The sequence below is a fragment of the Danio aesculapii genome, chromosome 25 (assembly GCF_903798145.1).
Source record: "Danio aesculapii chromosome 25, fDanAes4.1, whole genome shotgun sequence".
In the NCBI taxonomy this organism is placed as follows: domain Eukaryota; kingdom Metazoa; phylum Chordata; class Actinopteri; order Cypriniformes; family Danionidae; genus Danio; species Danio aesculapii.
This window is the reverse complement of record NC_079459.1, coordinates 10693598-10709645: the sequence shown is the minus strand read 5'-3', so window position 1 is coordinate 10709645 and position 16048 is coordinate 10693598. Positions and strand designations below refer to the sequence as shown.

The window sequence follows — 16048 nt, the reverse complement described above, 5'->3', positions numbered from 1 at the left end:
ATGAAACACAGTTTGCACCATGGGAAGTACGCTCTTTCAGAGTTTCTAACAACTAAGCTCTGTTAGAAAACCTGTAAAGGGTGTCTGGATAAGACATGGGATAATGAGAGACAGCACTAAACCTTCCGCTGAACTTTGAATGAAATTAACAACAGATGCTGAAACGGAGGGAAAAAATAGAAACATCACAAATGTTCAAAACAAAAGCCTTCAAAAGTGCGCTCCACTAAAAATAACCTTAACTGTCTCATAAATCCACTCATTATAAAAACGTCAAATTGAAGAGAGAAATCAGAGAAAAGCATCTGGAAATATATCAGAATTCTGAAGCATGCTTTAAGGGACAGTTCACTCAAAAATGAAAATTCTCTAATTATTTGCTTACACTTTACTTTTTCCATACCAGTTTGTGTTTTCTTTTTTTTTTTTTTTTTGTTCTGTTAAACGATGATATACTGAAGAAATGTCACGGATTGGTCAGGCTCTCACGATCCCCACTCACGAAGATCACCATCACCTGACTTCTAATGAGCACACAGCTGCATCACATTCACGAGCACCAGATAAAAGCACAGCACTCCAGTCGCTCATTGTCCGGGCTCGTCTCGACGAAAGCGGACAACTGAGCGACCACTCAGCGTAGTCATCCTCAGCTAAAACAAACGCTTTACTTACCTGTTCTCTTTGTATTCCTCCTAGTCTTCCTGGTCCACCCGAATCGTCCTGTCTTCCAGTCCTTCCAAGTCTGTGTCATCCTCTGTCAGCTGTATCTGGTGTGTGCTGTCCATCCTCGTGTATTCCTGTTACCCAGCCACGGAGGAAAAGACCCCAACATCATTCCTGATCCTCCTGGCTATCCTTCATGTGCTCCTTGTTGTCATTTAATAAACACCCTAACGTTTCCTTACCTCTGTCTCCTGTCCGCTTCATAACAGAAGCCCGGACCATTAACGACGACAACATGAGCACCCCCGATCACTTTCAAGAGCTGGTGGACCAGTTGAAGCGGATTCTACAGCCACCAGCTCCACTTTCCAACGCACCACCAGCACCGAGCACTTCCGCCTCCACAGTTTCTTCTTCGGCCCTTCCTTCCAGTCCCATGGCCCGACCAGCGCCCTACTCAGGCGGAGCGGGGGAGTGCAATGGTTTTCTGTTACAATGTTCCCTCATATTCGAAATGCAACCTTCTCTATATCCCACAGATAAGTCAAAGATCGCCTACATCGTATCACTACTCTCTGGGCCTGCACTTAAATGGGCTGAGACGATCTGGAACCAAGCCGGGCCGGTCATGAATTCCATCACTACCTTCACGGAGTATTTCAAAGAGGTGTTTGGACGTTCTGATGGGGAAGTAGCCGCTGGAGAGCAGCTGTATCATCTAAAGCAAGGTACTCTATCTACACAGGAATATGCTCTCCGGTTTCGCACTCTAGCAGCTGCAAGTGGATGGAATGAGAGATCGTTGTTGACCACGTACCGGCTCGGCTTGGAACCCACTCTCCGAATCCAGCTGGCCACATTAGATGATACTATGGGTCTGGAGAGATTCATCCAACATTCTCTCCGATGTTCCGATCGTCTCCGTTCCTATCAACAGGACACCATCACCCCCTCGTCTGCACTCCTCCAATCGCCTGAGTCAACAGCCTCTCCAGAACCAGAACCCATGATAATAGAGTCTGGAAGACTGACATCAGCGGAACGACAGAGGAGGCTGACCCGGGGTCTGTGTCTATACTGCGGTGTCAGTGGACACACCCGTATGGAGTGTCCCCTTCGTCCCATTCGGACTTCAGTGAGTGTATTCAGTACGAATATTGAACAATGTAAACCACTTACTACCACCGTACAAATAACTACTGCCTCTATTTCTCTCCTTGTCACAGCCCTCATCGACTCCGGGTCAGCAGGGAACTTCATCTCCCAATCCCTCTGTCGTCAACTCCACCTACGTACTGAGGCGTCCTCGCATATATACCAGATACAACCGATAACCCAGTGCACTCGATCTTCGACCCGTATCCATCGACAATGCGAAGACATCCTTCTTCAAGTGGGGTTGTTACATCAAGAGAGGATTCAATTTCTGGTTCTGGAGGGTGCAAATATGGACATCATTCTAGGGCGCCCGTGGCTGGTGAAGCACGATCCCATCATCTCTTGGGGCACAGGAGAGATAAAGAAATGGGGATCTGGATGTACACCTACCTGTTTTCCAAATCTCCCTCTTCAAGGTCGGAACCCCATTTCTTTGTTTACAACATCGGTCGAGAGTCCTCCTGAGAAGCAGTCTATCCACATTCCTAAGGAGTACAGCTCCTTTCATGATGTCTTCTGCCCCAAGAGAGCTTCCCAGCTACCGCCGCATCGGCCATGGGACTGCGCGATCGACCTAGTTCCAGATGCCCAGTTGCCAAGAGGTAGGATCTACCCGCTCTCGCTTCCAGAGAATCAGGCAATGGAAGATTACATAAGGGAGGCTCTGAGTCAGGGGTACATACGTCACTCAAAATCACCAGCCGCCTCAAGCTTCTTCTTTGTGGCCAAGAAGGACGGAGGGCTGCGTCCATGCATCGACTACAGGGTCCTAAATAACGGTACAGTAAAATACCGATATCCCCTTCCTCTGGTACCAGCCGCTTTGGAACAGCTCCGAGAAGCTAAAGTCTTCACTAAATTGGACCTCCGCAGCGCGTATAATCTGATAAGAATACGTGAGGGGGACCAATGGAAGACAGCATTCGTGACCCCTACTGGCCACTATGAATATGAGGTCATGCCTTACGGTCTGGTCAACGCCCCCTCCGTATTCCAAAACTTCATTCATGAAGTCCTCCGGGAGTTTCTTCACCACTTTGTAATAGTGTACATAGATGACATCCTCATTTACTCCCGGAGTGAGGCCGAACATCGCCAACACGTTGCGGAGGTCCTACACACATTGAGAGAACATCACCTCTACCTCAAAGCGGAGAAATGCTCATTCCACCAGAAGTCGATTCATTTCTTGGGATACATCATTGACCAAACCGGTATACGTATGGATGGGAAGAAAATTGAGGCTGTTCTATCCTGGTCAGAACCCACTTCCATTAAGGAGCTCCAGAGGTTTCTTGGGTTTGCTAACTTTTATAGACGGTTTATCAAGGACTACAGCAGGATTACATCACCTCTCACTAATCTCCTCAAGGGTAAACCCAAAGGACTGGAGTGGACCAAAGAAGCAGCCGCAGCCTTCCGCCTTCTTAAGAAGGAGTTCACAAGGGCCCCACTCCTGACTCATCCTGACCCAAATCTTCCTTTCGTGGTGGAAGTGGACGCATCCACCACCGGCGTCGGGGCAGTATTATCCCAACATCATGATACACCGCCCCGACTGCATCCCTGTGCCTATTTCTCTCGGAAGTTGAGCCCGGTGGAGCAGAATTACAGCATAGGAGACAGGGAGCTTCTAGCAATCAAGCTAGCCTTGGAGGAGTGGCGTCACTGGTTGGAGGGAGCCAAACATCCGTTCCAGGTGATCACAGATCACAAAAACCTCCAATATATCAAAGAGGCCAAGAGACTATGTCCACGTCAAGCCAGATGGTCACTTTTCTTCTCACGTTTTGACTTCTCCATTTCCTATCGTCCAGGACCCAAGAATCTAAGAGCAGACGCTCTCTCTCGTTTACACGAGCATCACGATCATGAAGAACTCCCAACGAAGATTCTTCCCGAACACATCTCCATTTGTCCGATCACCTGGAACGCTCCTCCAGTCGTTGCCACTCCGGAAGCCCCTGCTCCGCCGGGATGCCCTCCTCATCGGCAGTTCATACCACCTGAACACCGGGTAGATCTGATCCACTCCTTACATACCTCGCTAGGCACTGGACATCCAGGGATCAACAATACTCTCTCGCTAGTATCCCAACGATTCTGGTGGCCAAACATGGCAAGGGATGTGAGGCAATATGTTCAGGGCTGTAAGGACTGTGCCCAATCCAAGAGCCCACGTCATCTACCCGCTGGAAAGCTCCATCCCTTGCCGATTCCGAACCGTCCCTGGTCACACCTAGGAGTGGACTTTATCACTGACCTCCCCTCGTCAGAAGGTAATACCTGTATTCTAGTCATCGTAGATAGATTCTCAAAGTTTGTCAAACTAATCCCTCTGAAAGGTCTTCCCACAGCCTTTGAAACAGCCGACAATATCTTTAATCAAGTCTTCAGGTCATTTGGTATTCCAGAAGATATTGTGTCGGACAGAGGTCCACAGTTCATCTCACGTCTATGGAAAGCCTTCTTCAAGCTCCTAGGTGTGGCCGTCAGCCTCTCTTCTGGATATCATCCCCAAACCAACGGGCAGACAGAGAGGAAGATTCAGGAGGTGGGACGGTTCCTGAGGACCTTCTGCAGTGGTCACCAGAGCTCCTGGAGCCAGTATTTGGGCTGGGCAGAATATGCCCAAAATTCACTGCGGCAACCCTCCACCGGACTCACGCCATTCCAGTGCGTCCTGGGCTTCCAACCACCGCTCTTTCCCTGGGATGGCGAACCATCTGATGTCCCCGCAGTGGATCACTGGTTCCGGGAGAGCGAGAGAGTCTGGGACGAGGCTCATCAACATCTGCAGAGGGCAGTCCGTCGAAGCAAGGTAACCGCCGATAGAAGAAGGTCTGAAGAACCCAGATACACACCCGGACAAAAGGTGTGGCTATCCACCCGGGACATACGCATGCGACTGCCCTCTCGCAAGTTAAGTCCCCGATTTGTTGGTCCCTTCACCATCGTGGAACAGGTTAACCCCGTCACCTACAAACTACAATTACCCTCTCACTACCGTATTCACCCTACATTCCACGTATCACTCCTGAAACCCTATCACGATCCTGTTCTTCCCTCCACAGAGCCTGACCACGAAGAGGAACCCCCTCCTCCACTGCTCCTAGAAGAAGGAGCCGTCTACGCAGTGAAGGAGATCTTGCGTTCCCGACGTCGTGGTGGCCAGTTGGAGTACCTGGTGGACTGGGAAGGGTACGGCCCCGAAGAAAGGACATGGGTTCCCAGAGCTGATATTCTCGATCCTAGTCTCATGGTGGAGTTTCATGAGAGCCACCCTGAGTTCCCAGCGCCTAGAGGCAGAGGGAGACCACCACGGCGTCGGAGGTGTCGGCCCTCAGGAGCGGGCCCTGGGGAGGGGGGTACTGTCACGGATTGGTCAGGCTCTCACGATCCCCACTCACGAAGATCACCATCACCTGACTTCTAATGAGCACACAGCTGCATCACATTCACGAGCACCAGATAAAAGCACAGCACTCCAGTCGCTCATTGTCCGGGCTCGTCTCGACGAACGCGGACAACTGAGCGACCACTCAGCGTAGTCATCCTCAGCTAAAACAAACGCTTTACTTACCTGTTCTCTTTGTATTCCTCCTAGTCTTCCTGGTCCACCCGAATCGTCCTGTCTTCCAGTCCTTCCAAGTCTGTGTCATCCTCTGTCAGCTGTATCTGGTGTGTGCTGTCCATCCTCGTGTATTCCTGTTACCCAGCCACGGAGGAAAAGACCCCAACATCATTCCTGATCCTCCTGGCTATCCTTCATGTGCTCCTTGTTGTCATTTAATAAACACCCTAACGTTTCCTTACCTCTGTCTCCTGTCCGCTTCATAACAAGAAACCTGTAACTAGGCATGAGATGATAACTGTTTTCAAGGTATTCTGTGGTTTGGAAAAGTCAAGGTTTTAAATTGCCAAAATTTTCTGCTATACCGTTCCTATGGTACAGTATATGTCAGTTTTTTTGTTTATGTTTTTTTAGTTTGGTTTTGTTTTTAAGACAACAGTATCTCCAGCAGAACAGATATCCAAAAATGCAGTTTTAAATTGTAAAGAAATCTGTGTTATTGAAACTACTGAAGACAGCCAGGGCCGGATTAACATAAGGGCTAGGTGGGGCTGAAGCCCCAGGGCCCACAGAAGAAGGAGGACCTTAATTGGCTAAATAATTAATTTGCGTCTTGATGCGGGAAATGCCTCTTTGCGTTGTGCTTTATCTCGTCGATTATTTGAAGTATTCCTTTCGGTTCGCTACTGTTCATAAACAGTGGCGCCGGTGCTAAATTGGGGCTCGGAGTGGAAAACCAAACTTTTTTTATGTTTACTTTGCCCCTTTTATGAAAATGACAGCAATGAAATATTGCTGCTGGCTTTTATCAAACATTATATCTGATGCAAAAAATAAATAAAATAAAATAAGTATGCTAGCCTTCTGTAACTCAGAAGACCACAATATTTTGAATAAAAGCACAGATTTAAAAGATATATCATTAGGGCATTAAAGCATTTATTATAAAGTGCAAATTTAGGAAGTATTGCAAATGTTTTTTTTTTATTTTGCTGACTTTTTCAGCCTTTGAACTTTAAAGTTCAGATTATCTCATTACTTAATTTTGTACACTTGCAGGCCTATTTTAATAAAATAAAAAATATATATAATAATCAAATATAAATCAAATGGTAGAACATTTGATGATAATACTATTAATAAGTAAATTATTAATAATAATAATAACAAAAGTAACAACAGAACAGCAGAAGTCAATGATTCATTTGAATTATTTAGCCTGACATGTTTACCATTCCAAAATATTTTAAATGTTTCTCAAAATAAAATATTTTGTGTTCTGAGGGGGAAAGTTTTAGTTTTTTACCCAGACATTTAAAAAGAGCATATATTAGAGCAGTAATACCTTTACCATGAAACAGTGATATTTTTATCCAAGATTATCATACCAAATCTTATACTGGCCCATGCCTACCTGTTTCCATAGTAGGAAAAACAAACACCATGGAATCAATGGTTACACAGGTTTCCAACATTCTTCAATATATTTTCTTTTGTGTTTAACAAAAAAACAAAACACTGCTTTCGGACAGTAAAATAATAAGAATAAGTAAATGATGAGAGAATTAACTATCCCTTTAAGGATCCCTTTATTCTCTGAAGAAAGTGGCCAGTCATTTTAGTTGATTGCTTTTCCATCTCTTGCTTACCCCAGATAGAAGCTGCCACAAGAGTAAACATCGCACTCACTTCCTCTTAGGTAATCTACCTCTAAAAGATGGTGGATACCTAACAAACATTTAAATTTCATGTTAATTCTTTATTTGAATGCCAAGCCCCCATACTCAAGGCAATGCTTTAAAAATCTTTAATACAAATGACAACAAAAATAAATTTGTACTTTTTCCAAAACAAAAAACTGGAAATGTGTGAGCATTTTTCTCTCTAATGTTCAGTGGGCAATTTGGACTAAACCATTATTTTGTACATATTCAATATGGGGGTGGTATGGCGGCTCAGTGGTTAGCACTGTCGCCTCACAGCAAGAAGGTTGCTGGTTCGAGTCTCAGCTGGGTCAGTTGGCATTTCTGTGTGCATGTTCTCCGTGTGTTCGCGTGGGTTTCCTTTGGGTGCTCCGGTTTTCCCCACAGTCCAAAGACATGCTATATAAGTGAATTGGGTAAACAAAATTGGCTGCGGTGTATAAAAGAGTGTATGAGTGACTCCCTACTGGGTTGTAGCTGCAAGGCCTTCTGCTGCATAAAACATATGCAGGAATAGTTGGCGGTTCATTACACTGTGGCCACCCCTGATAAATAAGGAACTAAGCTGAAGGAAAATGAATGAATGAATGAATGAATATTCAATATGGTCATATGTTTTTTAACTAGCAAACACTGCATATTAAATGCCAGACAATATTTTCGAGATTAATATGGCAAGGTTTCTACTTTCTGACAAAATTATATGTTTGGAAAAGGTTTCTATAACAATTGAGAGCTAGGTCTTTACACAGACAATGTATGTCTTTTGACTTTGAGGGCAATCAAAGAGTTACATGGGGATCTTCACACTTTTGAACACATATTTTTACACTTTCTTGGGTTTGTCAATGGAGTGTGAAAACAGTCACAGAGGCTTGCATGCCTAGAGAGAGTGGCAGAGAACTATAAAGATCAAGACAATGATAAAGAGAAGCTGGGAGGTTTTTATCAAACACCCACAAATCAAGGGAATGATTTTGATGTTAGCTGAAACTGTCAGTCTTAAAGCATGGAAACATAATTAAGCTCACATGCTACTCCAAGTAAAGCGTAGTTAATGAAAGTCACTCTGTTATCACCTTTCTAGCGAAAAACCACAATGTCTTTCCACAATCATGGGGTTTTGAGCAAATTAAAGAAAATTTAAATTTAAAAATAACATGCCAAAAATACGGGTCACAAATAAGCCAAAAATCAAACAAATGCCTAATAAACAATAAATAAATATAAAGCATACTTCCACCAAATTTTCAGTAACATAATGCACTAGTTAAATACCTAAACAAATAATAAAAATACATTTATACATAATAGTAGTATTTAACTTCCTTGCATTTTAGTGTATACGTACATATATAATAATCTAATTGTGTTCATTAAAAAATATTACAAAATTACTTGCATAAATAAAATAGTTGAAATAAAACAATACAGATATCATTATTGACCTTATTCTTTAACGCGTAACTCGTTTTCGCGATTGTTTTAGAATAAGGTGAATAGATTCTTCTAAAATTATTCTCTACATTCCTTTAATAGCAGTTACGCTTATTGTATACTTATATCCATGGGAAATCAAATAAATATGAGAGCTATTTTCTGTTGAAATAAATAAAACAAAAATAATTTTTGCTTAATCATTTTTCAATAATTTCACAAATCTCACATACCCCTCTAAATTTTTTTAGAGTCCCAAAAAGTGCTCAAATTTGTAGTAGTTTGTAATTAAATGTCAATCATAACAAATTTATTGGATAGCTCCTTCATAAAAGTAACGCATTTTTATTTATTATTGGGATTTTAAATAAGTAAAGTTAAGTCAGAATGAAAAAATCATTAATTTCTTAATTATGTAAAAACAGAATTGTTTCCTATTTTTAATTTTTGGTGTGGCTTGTGTTATATCATTAAATTTAACCATTAGTGTTACACTAAAAACAAAATAAATAAATCTTATAAATAAATTTTAAATCCATGTGGAACCATGTCTAACCCTTTCTCTCTTTCATTCATTCATTCATTCATTTTCTTTTAAGCTTAGTCCCTTCATTAATCCAGGGTCGCCACAGCGGAATAAACGGCCAACTTATCCAGCACATGTTTTATGCAGCAGATGCCCTTCCAGCCGCAACCCATCTCTGGGAAACATCCATACACACTCACTCACACTCATACACTATGGACAATTTAGCCTTCCCAATTCACCTGTGCCGCATGTCTTTGGACTGTGGGGGAAACCGAAGCACCCGGAGGAAACCCATGTGAACCTTTCTCTCTTGTACAATGCAAATCTCAAAGCAGAGCTACCTCAGGAGAAAAACTCTCCACTCTGCATTTAAAGGGATCCAAAAATGAAAACTGAAATGAAAACTGAAAATCATTTACTATTCCTCATGTGGTTTTAAACATTTATGAAGTTCTTTCTTCTGTGAACACATAAGAAAATATTTTGAATAATGCTGGTGGTTGCTGTGACCCATTGAAAAAAATACTATGGAAATGAATGGGTCCCAGCAAAATATCTTCTTTTGAGTTCAACAAAAGAAAGAAAAACAAATAGGTTTTGAACAAGTTAAGGGTGATTAATGATTAGTGAAATATCCCATTAATCTCACTGCCTGAAGACCTTAATTGAGATAAAAAAACAAACATCTTATTTATGACATTTCTTTTTTATAGGGAATGATACAAGTGCAACATGCATTCAGTCACTCACACACACATACATCAGATAAACCAGCACCATCAGATTCAGCACCATCAGCTTCCAGTCAAAACCAAGTAACGTATAACACTAACTCTCCTGTACAATGCAAATCTCAAACCAGAGCTAGAAATAGGGCTGCACAATATATAATTTCATCATCAATATTGCAACGTGTGCATCGTCACATGTACAGTTGAAGTCACAATTATTAGCCCCCCTTAGAATTTTTTTTCTTTTTTAAATATCTCCCAAACAGAGCAAGGAAATTTTCACAGTATGTCTGATAATATTTTTTCTTCTGGAGAAAGTCTTATTTGTTTTATTTTGGCTAGAATAAAAGCAGTTTTTAATAAAAATAAAAAAAAACATTTTAAGGGTCAAAATTTGTCACAGTCACCATTTAGAAGCTGCAGATCGAAAATGGACTACAAATCTGCAATTTATGGACTACATATTCAGTCATGCACCACACACACACACACAACCAGATGCTGATCATGACTGATTACACTCACACAGATGAAGCTGCTCAAAGACTGATTGCAAGGACTATAAAGACAGCACAAACACACATTTTTGCTGTGTTTACTGTTTATATGACACTACAACGCATTTTTCTTTGTCTTGCTTTGCTGTGTTTTTTTTTTATATCCTCGCCTTGTTTATGCCTGTCTGCTGCCTGCCTCTGACCATCTGCCTGCCCGTTGACTACAATTCAGGATTGCCTTACATCTGTTTGCCCCTGTGTTAACCATTGCTTGCCTGACCATTCCATTTAATAAAACCTGCATTTGGATCTGCACCCCTGTTGTCAGCATCACATCCCTGTTACAGAAGAGCTGTGTGAGTGTTTGCAATCACTGGTGACTTACAGCAGGTGTGTGTGTGTGGTGCATGACTGAATATGTGGTCCATAAATGGCGGATTTGTAGTCCATTACCGATCTGCAGTTACTAGATCGCTGGAGACTGTGACAGAATGTAGTATAACATGGCGGAGTAGTGGTTAATGTGAATGTTGTGTTTACCAGCGATCGCTGGTTGAACATTGCTGGTAATCGTGATCAAATTATTAGCCCTTTTAAGCTATATACATTTTTATCGATAGTCTACAGAACAAACCATCGTTATACAATAACTTGCTTAATTACCCTAACCTGCCTATAGGCCCGTTTCCACTGAGTGGTACCGTACGGTACGGTTCGGTTTGGTACGCTTTTATGGTCGTTTCCACTGTCAAAAAGCGTACCGAACCGTACCATACCACTTTTCGGCACCCTTTCGAAAGGGTAACAAACACGAGAAAGGGTACCAAAAGGCGGAGCCACACGCGCAGCTGACATCTATTGGTTTACAGAGATACGTCATTCGCTTACGCAACAAGCCAGAATGAAAACAAAAAACCCGCCATGTTTGAAATACACAGCCGACGTCTATTGATGTGCTTTTGAAACCCGATCCTGTCAGACACTGACAAATGCGAGAGTGAAGCGTGAAAAAACAAAGGAGAAGCCGGAAAAAAAGGAGCATATTATTATTCAGCAAACATGAACAAAATGCCATGTATAATCTTAACATTTTGGACTAATATGAACTGGGAATGACGGAATTACTCTCTAACAGAGGCTACATGTGCTGCTGAAGATTACATACACAGATAAGAGGTTTTCACTGACTGTAGGCTATATTTTGTGTTGTTTTGAACCTAAATACGGATGAAAATGTCTGCTGTGTGTAGTTCTTCTGTAGTTGGTAACATATCGGAGACTGTGAGGGGCTGTATGTTTATACATGTTCATTTGTTTAGTTATTTAATAGAATTACAGACGTTACAGTAGGCTGTTTCGCACTATCATTGATCTGTAGTTATAATCAACTCATGTTCATTGAAAAGTTAGTAATAAACATTTCTACACAAGTATTTATGTGTATGAAGCATCTGTTTTGTGAGAAGCAATTCTCATATAATATGTAAGTGACCCCTACAGCTTTATTGTAAACATTTACTCGAGCGAGAATGACGTCGACTGAATCTTTCTGTCATACACCACGCCCACCAAAAGGGTACCCTTGTTAGTGGAAACGCAAGCCTGATAAAGGTGACCCGTACCGACCCGTACCGTACCAGTCAGTGGAAACGAGCCATAATTAACCTAGTTAAGCCTTTAAATGTCACTTTAAGCTGTACAGAAGTGTCTTGAAAAATATCTAATAAACTATTTTTACTGTCATCATGGCAAAGATAATAGAAATCAGTTATTAGAAATGAGTTATTAAAACTAATATGTTTAGAAATGTGTTGTAAAAATCTTCTCTCCATTGGGGAAAAAAATTAACAGGGGGGCTAATAATTCTGACTTCAACTGTAGGTGCAACGAGCCACAGTTCAGAACACATGAGATTTGTGGAGTCAAATAGTTATGTGTTTTAAAGCAGTTTAAAGCATTCAGACATGAGAAATTTCATCATTTGTAACTTTAATAAATACTAATTTTATCAAATTATTTATACAGTGTTTTTACATTTGTTTGTTTTTTTGTTTTTTCCATTTATGTATGCTTATAACCTGGTTATTATATTTTATGCATGATTCACTCCCCTACAAAATAACCCCAATCAGTCTAAACGAATGAATCTTTAATGTTTTAGTGCCAGACTGCACTGCACCTGGATCTCTGATGAAAAGTGTGAAACCTGCTGTTTCTCATCAGTAACAAGAAGCTAAACACTGTAGATCACATCAGCATCACCCTGATCAGCTTAACAAGCCAAGTGCTGAACTGTCAATTAAACCACCCTGTGACAAAGAGCTTAGCTGAGCATTTCAAGAGGTGACCTGCAGCCTTTGACTACACGTCACAAGATTTATCTTGATTAGTCAGACAGGAATAAATATCATGTGACCACATATTCCACAGATTCTGCAACTGCAAAAAAATAAAAATAATAATGATAAATCCTAATGCATTACTATGCAGTTTCTACAGTACTGCTAGTTAAATGCTTGGGAAGGTTTTGTTGAGCGATTAGGTTTCTACAGTACTGCTAGTTAAATGCTTGGGAAGGTTTTGTTGAGCGATTAGGTTTGGAATAAGATAATGATAAGACACATATCCTAATGACATAATAACCAGATTTTGTGGCCATGTTAGACTTTAAAACAAGCAGTCTGGTCACTAGCAGGCCAGTTAAACACAGATTGATGGAAATCTGGTTTGATTAAAAGCAAGCTCAGAGAGAACTTAGTGAGAAGTGTCCTATCACAGAATCATGATAAATGTATATACACACATAATTAAATCCAGGATACATTCTATCATCCGATATCCATCACATCATGGTTAGCGTCCCATTTTTTCAGAATTTCGTTCAGAAGACAGAGAAAAGTTTAGAAGACAGAGAAAAGATATAGCAAAATACATTAATCAAAACTACTTGAAGAAATATTATCATTAAAAGGTTTAATATTTAGACCTTCAAATAGTCGTAACCGACACAGACCACGATCAATTGGCCAGACAATGAATCATTTAACTTAATGAAGTTTAAGCAAGCATTTTGATTACTCTGATCTCTCTCTCTCTCTCTCTCTCTCTCTCTCTCTCTCTCTCTCTCTCTCTCTCTCTCTCTCTCTCTCTCTCTCTCTCTCTCTCTCTCTCTCTCTCTCTCTCTCTCTCTCCTCTCTCTCTCTCTCTCTCTCTCTCTCTCTCTCTCTCCTCTCTCTCTCTCTCTCTCTCTCTATCTCTCCTCTCCTCCTCTCTTCTCTCTCCTCTCTCTCTCTCCTCTCTCTCTCTCTCTCCTCTCTCTTCTCTCTCTCTCTCTGTAAAACTGTGTTTCCTCAAGATTTCAGAGAGGATCTCAACACGTCTCAACTGTCTTTAGACCTGCCAATATATGCACAGTTAAAAAAACCTCATTACGAACTCATATTCCCAATAAATTTTATTTTGTATTTTATTCACTTCCACATTTTATTTCATAGCCGTTTTTCTACTTTAACAAAAACATTTGAAGTAAAGCTGACACTTCATTTTTTTAAATTAGCCTCCTTACCTAGAGATAATCCTCTTGATGTACGTTAACATGGCTTTATATCACAGACGTCGCTCCAACAGGTTGATTTCAAGCCTCAATTTAATTTAACAACTGCAACCAAACATGCGAAGACAGATTTTTCTCACCTCATAAAAAATAAGAGCCCTGTAGTTTTGCCTGCTACTACTTTCCACAATAAAAATGTCCTCTACTTTCTTTTGAGACACACGGGGGTCGTAAGTGAGTATGAGACAGATTTACAGGGTCTTCTGCTGGGGTGTCGGAGTGAGAGTATTCTGGTCTATAACGTTCCTCAGGAATGTTCCGGGCGTCTGGCACTTCCCCACTCACTGCTACTCTCTCTCCCTCCGCCTTATTAGCGAACTCTGCTGACAATGGCAAGATCCGCCCTCGTGTGCAGGTAGGAGACTGTCTTGTTTGGTTTTGTGCAGTGAGCATAAGAGGTATTTTTAGTCGGCTATCTTTGCTGAAGGCTTCAGCTATTCAAACAAATGTCTGTTCATTTAAAACAGGGGGGGGGGGCTTAGGTGCTTAGATGTCTTAGTTTTAACTGTCCGGTTACTCCTAAAATACTCCTACATTTTTTTACTTCAACACATATTCTGCATTCACAAACAAACAAACAAAAAAAAAAAAAACACCACACACACAACCCTACCTTCATCACACCCCAGCTTCCCACCAAAAAAGACAACAAAGCAAGAATACGAGCTGACAAAGAGCTTAGACAAAAAAAGATTATGTGGGTAAATCGATTGAAAAGACATCTATTACATGTCACTTATTTGAAATGACACCTTATATAAACATTCATTTATTTCTTTTCGGCTTAGTCCCTTTATTATTCAGGGTCGCCACAGCGGAATGAACCACAAACTTATCCAGCACATGTTTTATGCAGCAGACCGGAGCACAACCTCAAGAACACAGGGAGAAACATGCAAACTCCACACAGAAGTGCCAATTGACCCAGCCAAGGCCCGAATCAGCAACCTTCTTGCTGTGAGGTGTGGCTACCCACTGCGCCACCTTGACATCTAGGCCTATTTTCCTTAAAGAAAAGTCTAGAGATATATAGTAATAATAATAATAATAATAATAATAATAATAATAATAACAAGGAAATGCAAAACATCTGTCCTATTACATCATATTTTGTTGGGGTCATTTGTTTATTTTTTTATTATTTGTTTGTTTGTTTGTTTGTTTATAGTTATAACACTAACATGCAGTACTGAAGCAAGATTTTCAAAACTCTTCATTCTGTGCATTACCAACACGGCTCTTGGCTAAAAGTTCAGCTCACCCTCAAAATAGTAGGAGCAGGTTTTTAGCTGAAGTAGTAATCAACTGAAAACCTGCTCTGACTTTCAGACACTTTTTTCTTGACCGTCTTGTAAACCATGTTGTAAACCAACCGTTTCAGTTACATAAGTAGTACAAATTGTACAACAAAACAGGAGATATCAGAACATATCACGCATTCTTTAATAAATTGATTGATCAAATTATTGATTTTGCACTTAATTAAAGATTTAAATATTAAAGTTTAATATATTTATATCTATATATTTATTGTTATATTGTAAAGATATATAAAATCTTATACCTAACATATACACACGTAATATTGTATACATTGCAATGATTGGAAATTTGGTGTTATTGTGATATATTGTTAGGACAAAGAACAAAAAATATTTAAAGAAACATCCTTCTTTTTTTAATCCAAAATATATATATCATTTGAATTTGGGAATGTGACCGAGAGATTTTAGAGAAAGTCAATCATAAAAACCAAAACAACAGCTAATCGTAGAAACATCTATTGCCATCAACAGCAACATTGCCACGGTGAATAGCTCAAATGTGTACATTGAACAAAACCTGCTCTCAATTATTATTGTGTTCCCATACTCTAATACCCCTATCAAGAGTAAAATTGTTGCACCAATGCTTTATTACACAACAGAAGTCTAACATTAACAAATGAAATTCATTGCCCAGGGGTATGTTTGAATAATTTTAGCTTGACTGTGTATACTGCAAAAGACTATTGTTTGCATACTCTGATTCTATTAATGCTTTAATTACTTTATTGTTCTCAGTTGTAAGTCACTTTGAATAAGTAATCTGTTTTATGTTCCACTGACAGTCTCGAGGCATTCCTGAGGGCCACTCCTAA

The 16048-nt window shown here is 40.7% G+C and overlaps 1 protein-coding gene across 3 annotated transcripts in view; it reads right to left on the bottom strand.

Annotated features, from left to right (window-relative positions):
• rassf7a (Ras association domain family member 7a) overlaps positions 1-16048 on the bottom strand; it is a 57620-nt gene that overhangs the window by 31123 nt on the left and 10449 nt on the right. For 2 of the 3 annotated variants that reach the window (XR_008836022.1, XM_056451340.1), the window contains exon 1: positions 13989-14027. The exons of the other annotated variant lie outside the window; for it this stretch is intronic. The gene's annotated coding sequence lies outside the window, so the exon portion shown is untranslated. Of the gene's footprint in view, positions 1-13988; positions 14028-16048 lie in introns of those variants that run through there. 3 annotated transcript variants of the gene reach the window in all.